Here is a 7,069-nt window from a genome sequence, read left to right as displayed (position 1 = left end):
ATGGCGGCGCCATTCGGCGTCGCGTTCTCTCTTGGGGGCATCGTCTTGAAGATGGATGCGGTCAAAGGGACCCGTGTCTAGTGAGGGTGCATGTGTTGACCGAAAGGCTGCTTGTATGGTTTTGGGGTCCGGTTTCCCTCATAAACTAGACCAACCTTCTTTCTCCTGATCAATGAATTTGGTAGATCAACTACCAACATTTGAAAAAAAAAAGAAATTTGTTGTCCTCCGTTCCCACATGAAATTTGTTGTTCGCAACAACGGACACACTAGTATTTGTTACCAAATCTTCTCTCTAATGAAACTGCCGATATGATTTGGCCTCCCCTCATTTAGAGTCTTCAAGTGTAGGTGAAGCAATGCCTAAACCACACCGTAGGTAAACAACTTAATCCCCGTAGGTAAGCAATGCCTCCCCTCAGATATTATTGGTCATGCAGTATATATATATAGTGAAATAAAGGGAGAAGCAGTCATCGATCAGACGATCATCATGACACAAAACATGCTTGAACCAATCATCCATCAATCAACACACATTGGGCAGTTGTGCGTATGTACGATGCTGCATTGCTCAAAGGCCCTTTGTGAAGCATTTTGTCTTTATCTCTGTTCAGTATAAAGAAATTGTCCCTTTATTGTTTATTTGATTTTTTCTCGAGGGAGAAATATCATTTTGCCTCTTGTTTCAGGAAAAAAAGTGATCCCGTTCCTCTTCTTTTCTCAACCGAACTTCTCCAGCGCAGTGTGAGGTCGACGACACAACCCAACTCCTCTGTTCCCCTTCCCAAATCAACCCAAACCCTAGGCCAGGCGATCCGGTGGAGGCCATGCCGTCGGGAAGAGAAGGCGGAGGCGAGCACGGGCACGAGGAATAGGCGAACACCCACGGAGACGGAGGCCGCGGCGAGGAGGATCCATCAAGTTCTTCCCCGCCGCCGCCGTTGCTGCACTGCCTCGCCGTCGTCTCCGTAGAATCTGAGGTTCGCGCCCATCCTCTTTCCAAGAATCGATCTGCCGGAGGGTGTTGGGAGCCTAAACGAACCGTACGTCTCTGCCATTTTTAGGAGGAGAATAAGAAGAAGCAGAAACACGAGCAGGCCGAGGGGAGCTTCCCCGAGGACATCCTCATCGAGATCCTGTCGCGGGTGCCCTACAGGTCGGTATGCCGCTTCAAGTGCGTGTCCACACCATGGCGCCCTCTGCTCCGACCACGGCGTCCGCAAGAGGTCCCCGCAGACGCTCTCTAGTTTCTTCTTCCACTCGGACTACGACTTCAGCAAAAAGACTCCGCAGAGCCTCAGTTGCAATTTCCACTCGGACTACTACGACTTCCAGTTGAGCCTCAGTTGCAATTTCCACAATTTGTCCGGGAAAGGTGCTCAATGGTTGACACCGATCTCCCTTTCTTGCGTGGCACCTATAAGTACTTCCGCGTCCAGCAATGCATGCAGCACCAGCCTTCTCTTTTGCAAATGCTGGAAATCCCCCTCCCTATGCAATGCGGTTGGAATTCGTTTCCACAAGGAAATAGGTTCGATTGTCGGAGCTTCAGATGGCCTGAGAGGCTGATCAATTAGATTATGTTGTGTGCAATCCCGCTACCCAGGAGTGGATTTTGTTGCCTCCTATAGAATTGGATGACCTTTTGCGTATAGGCAAATACTCTTGGGTCCCGATAACTGCCACACGTATGGTGTATCGGGTAGTTGTGCCACACGCCTCGTGTGGCATGGACAGCAACCAGCCCACACACCTACGTGTGGGCAAAATAACTAATGCCCACACACATCTTTTTTCCCTCCCGAACTCTTTCACACGCGTGCGTGTGGGCGAAGTTGATAACGCCCACACGCCCGTATGTCAGGCCTCGTACCCTCCTGGCGCCGCACGCGACGCGTGACGCCCACCGCGCGCCCGCAGTTGCCATGGTCCAGACCCTCGTCCATGTTTGTTTAACTGCAGTTGCCATGTCGCTGAACTATGGTTGCCATGTCGGACAACTGCAGTTGCCATGGTTGCTCAACTGCAGTTGCCATGTATGGTCTGATCTAATGTAGTTGCAAGGATTTCATAACTTTAGGAGTTGCCACATACTAACACTAGGCAGTTGAGAGAGTTGCCATGTGCTCACAAGCATGCTAGGGCAGTTGCCATGTAAAAAGGAAGAGTTGCCATCTGCTAACGTGCACGTTAGGGCAGTTGCCATGTACGTGCACGTTGGGGTAGTTGCCATGTACCATGCAAAAACACATGGCAACTCGGTAAAAGAGAGTTGCCATCTGCTTACGTGCACACTAAGCAGTTGTCGTGTATCCTGAAAAAACACATGGCAACTCGGGTAAAAAAAGAGAGTTGCCACCTGCTTATAAAGCACACTAGGGGCAGTCGCCATGTGCGTTGCAAAAACACATGGCAACTAGCAGCTGGGGTGTGGGAGAGGAGACGGGCGTGTGGGTGAGATGGCAAATGCCCACACACTAGCCCTTGTGCGTGACTGAAAACTGGTGTGTGGGTGAACTGCTAAACGCCCACACACCGGCCCCTCCGTGTGGTAAAATGGATGTGTGGGCGAACTATGTCACACACCACGCGCACGCCTTGTCCTACGTGGCACAGAAAATCAGCCAAATTTTGCCATGATTCGTGCATATAGTACTGAACGGTGATGGATGCGTGTGGTCGAGATGGTCAACGCTCACACGTGTGGGCGTTAACATTTTCGATACTCTTTGGGGAATGGCTATAACGCACGCGCGCGTCAAAGCGCACGATTTCGGACTGGGTGCGCTTGTTCCAATTAAGTAAGTTTATCAGGGTGTGTTATTGGTAATTAAGGAATGGGCAGGCCCCACCCAAGTGAAAATCAGGGGGGCGATTAATTAGGGATGGAAAGGTCCATGCGCATTCACCAGGCGAGGATTAAATGGAAAGTGGAGTGGGCCCAACGTGCATGCAACCATGTGCTGCTTGGACGAGACTTGCCTGCTCCCCGCGTGTGTGCCCATCCGTGCTCCCGCATACGTGGCATGATTTGATTGGAACAAAATAAGGCCCGGCCCCACCCCCTTAAAATTAGGGGGGGAGATGATTAGATTAGAAAGGAAAAAGGAAAAAAAACAACCGTAAGATGAAGTGGGAGCACGGATGGGAGCACGGGGAGGGAGCAGGCAAGCCGGATCCGTGCTGCTTGTATCGTCAAAGGAGGAGGTGGGGCCACTGTAAATACATGGAAACGGCTGCAGTTATTAAGGCCCTGTTTGGTTCATAAGTCCTATGACTTTTTTTAGTCCCAACTTATAAGTCCCAAGTCCCTAAAAAGTTCCTACCTGTTTGGTTCCTGGGACTTAACATGGACTAAATGACCATATTACAACTATAAGTCCCTATAAGACTCTTCTTGAGAGTCTTATTTCATAAGTCCCAAATGCCCACTTTAAGTCCCTATAAGTTCCTCCTGTTTGGTTTAGATGAGACTTATAGGGACTTTTTTAAGTCCCTAAACAAATAAGTCCCTGGAAACAAACACCCTCTAAGTTGGAAAGAAACATACATGGTCGGGAGTTGATTGGGTTGCGCGAAGGGGATCTGCACGTTGGCACGCGCGATCATGGAAGAGTCTTTTCGTACTCTTTGGGCATGTTTGGTTGCCCGCATCGAGCCCAACCAGACCCGCGCGGGAAGAGAGAGGCCTGGTTGGTTGCCTGTTTTCCTGTTGGGCCTGCATCGCACACTTCTCAAAGCAGCCCAGAGCCTGGCTCGCTGGAAACGCTCGGATCGGCAGTTTCTCGTGAGTCAGGTTGAGTGCGGCGTGAGGTCGGACGGGCGGGAGTGAGGCAAGGGCGAGGGGGATGGAAATCTGGCGCGCCGTCCCGACGCCAAATTCGCCTCACCCCCCTTTCACCCGCTCACCCATAGCCACTGCCCTCCTTTCTTCCCTACTTCCTCACCACCGGCGGCGGCTGTGATTTCAGATCTGCGCTATAGGCGGCGGTGGCGTTTGCGGCGGATCTGGTGCTCCCCTTGTTGTTGGCCACCGTCTAGTCGACCTAGTCTGTGCCATGGCTCCCCCTACACCGTCCTCGTCTCCGATGCCGGTAAGCAGCACACCCTCCCCCCTTTGTTAGCTAAGTGGTTAGGCCGTTAAGCTAGGTGTAGGATCGATTTCCCACTGAACGAACCGTCGATGTCGACTAGGTTATGGACGCACGGATGAGGCTGATAATCCAGGCAGCAGCACTGATTAGTGTGATTCAGGCATGGGTCATGTTCATGCACCAGAGAGCTGTTCGTCGTGCTGGGAGACCTTTGATCCGCTATGGTCCATTGTTTCCCTGGGAACATGAGAGGATCCAAAATCTGAACTACGTCTACAACTGCAATGACATCGAGGCTCTGTGGATGCTTAGAATGAAAAGATCATTATTTGCCAGGCTTGTCGAGACCTTCAGGAGCAGGGGGCTGTTACAAGATAGCATCAACACCAGTGTCGAAGAGCAAGTGGCCATGTTCCTCCATGTTGTTGGCCATAACCAGAGGTTCAGGGTCATTCACAACATGTTCAGGAGATCAATGGAGACCATCTCTAGGTACTTTAAGCAAGTGCTTTTTGCTATTGGGGAGCTTAGAGGAGAGATGATCAGGAGACCATCTAGTCAGACTCCACCCAAGATTCGCTGAAGCCCAAGATGGTATCCATACTTCAAGGTGAGCATTGACAATATACACTTTTCATGGCTTGATATGCTTGTATTGTTCAAGTTGAGCACTAACACAGGCTTGTGATGCCATTTTCAGGATTACATTGGGGCAATAGATGGTACTCATGTCACTGCCAGAGTTCCTAGGTCACAGTCTGCAGCATACAGGGGGAGGAAGCACTACATAAGCCAGAATGTGCTTGCTGCTGTTGACTTTGATCTAAACTTCACACATGTGCTGGCTGGCTGGGACGGGTCAGTGCATGATGCTAACATTCTCACTGACAGCATGAGTCGACCTAATGGGATCAACATCTCCGAGGCAAGTTCTACCTTGGAGATGCTGGCTATGCATGTTGGCCGGGTATTCTTCCACCCTTCAAGAAAACAATGTACCATCTCAATGAGTTCTCTGGTAGGAACTATCCTAGGACTGCACAGGAGTTGTTTAATCTCAGACACTCCAGCCTTAGAGTAACTGTTGGGAGGGCATTTGGAGCTCTGAAGAATATGTTTAAGATCCTGGATCAGAAGCCATTCCACCCATACTCCACTTAGTTTAAGCTAGTTCTTGCTTGTTGCATTCTGCATAACTGGATCCTCCAGTGGGCTTTAATTAACACGTGTCTGAGGAGGAAGATGTCGAGCCTGACGATGTTGTTAGCTCTGGGCATGGTGTGGAGGCATTTGACAATGACGCTTGGAAGAAGAAAATGTTGGAGTGGGCAGAGACAATGTGGCTTAACAGAGGTCAGTGCAGGATTTGAAGATGGAAGAAGAACAAGAAGCAGCAGAAGCAGCAGTAGAAGCAGAAGCAGAAGAAGAGGAGAGGAAGAGGAAGATCTGGTAGCAGCAACACCGATGAACTATCCCTTATTTAGCCAATGGCTCTTAATAATTTGAACTGTCATTTGATACTAGTTAGGATGAACTGTCATTTGTTTAAGTAGATGGCGCTACATGTTTAGATTCGGTGTGGTAAGCTCACCACTAGTTTGAAGTGGTGACAACACCTTATGCAGGTTACAACCAAACACCATGTCATATGTGCGTCTAATGCAATGCGGGCAACCAAACTCCGTGTCGAAAATGGTTGTCGGCATGCAGGGAACCAAACTATGTGCATCTGGTGTTTTTTTGGCCTGCATCCCCTCAAGCCGGCTCAATAGAGCCAGGCTCGCCGGGCCAGGCTGGATCAGCAATGTAACCAAACACGCCCTTTGTGCTTTGACTTAACCATTCCTTCCCGCTTTATGGTATTTGTGCCCCTGTTCGCAAAGTCTGGCCTGCCCGTGGCAATGACCTACTCGTCACAAACTGGAGGATGGACTTCCCTACAGGGTTAGTGGGATGATCATTGTGATGATCCATGGGTTCTCATAAAGCGTTATTTTCGTGATTCGAAATGCGTGTTCCTGAATGGCACTATGCACTTCTATACTCATTTTTCAATAGTCACAGTGGACATGGAGAGGAGTGCTTGGAGGGAAATTAAAATGACACCTGCCATGACAGAGGGCTATGATAATCTTTTCATTGGGAGGTCCTAGAGGCACTTGTATGCTTGGCATACAAATATGCGCCAACTCTCTATTTGGGTTCTTGACGATCATGATAGTGGACAATGGACCCTCAAATGTGCTATTAACTGCTTGGAACTGTTCGGAAGGGATCATCATAATGATGATGTCTTCACGATGTTTGCAATTCATCCACAACATGATTTGGTTTTCCTTACTGATAGCAAGGAGAAGACATTGTCATATGATATGACCAACCAGAGAGTGCATGTTATTTCTGCTTCTGGAGATTTCCCGGGAGGTCTGCCTTACATTCCCTATTTTGCGGAATGGAAAGCATATGCTCCCTAAAGACTTGGCGTAATCAGCATGGCACTAGCGGCTTAGTACACATTAGTTGTTGGGTATATGGTAAACCTTGTACGATTAGTTCTGAAGCGGTGTGCCGGATAAGGCATACACCTCAGTTTGTTTTTCTGTTGGTGTCTGGGTGCACGCCCTTTTGTCGGTTCAAACAATGTTGGTTAGCCATGAATAGACATCTGTCACTGGCCCTCCATTAGCAATGTTTAGCTGTATTAATGAACCTAGTAACTAATCTATTTGCTTTCATGTAACAGCCATTGATGTCACTCTGTTAGCTTGTATGCGGTCAGCTAATATATTATCTATGTTTGTTTGAAATCTTTTAGTTTCCTGCAAGCATACCTTTAGTACACAATTTGCTGTCCACCAATGTTAAATGCAGATCTTGCATTGTTGCCCGCTAATAAAAGAAATGGTGCACCAAGAGTTGGGGATCCTTAGCCTGTTGTTGTCATGGGTGTGTGTGCTCCTATTTACGCACTT

At 48.9% G+C, this 7,069-nt stretch overlaps 1 pseudogene; it reads left to right on the top strand.

The window, feature by feature from the left end:
- LOC119350854 lies at window positions 1–6,571 on the top strand (annotated as a pseudogene).
- The last annotated feature ends 498 nt before the right edge of the window (window positions 6,572–7,069 follow it).

Source organism: Triticum dicoccoides, chromosome 1B, assembly GCF_002162155.2.
Source record: "Triticum dicoccoides isolate Atlit2015 ecotype Zavitan chromosome 1B, WEW_v2.0, whole genome shotgun sequence".
Taxonomy (NCBI): Eukaryota; Viridiplantae; Streptophyta; class Magnoliopsida; order Poales; family Poaceae; genus Triticum; species Triticum dicoccoides.
This window is presented reverse-complemented; position numbering and strand designations above follow the sequence as displayed.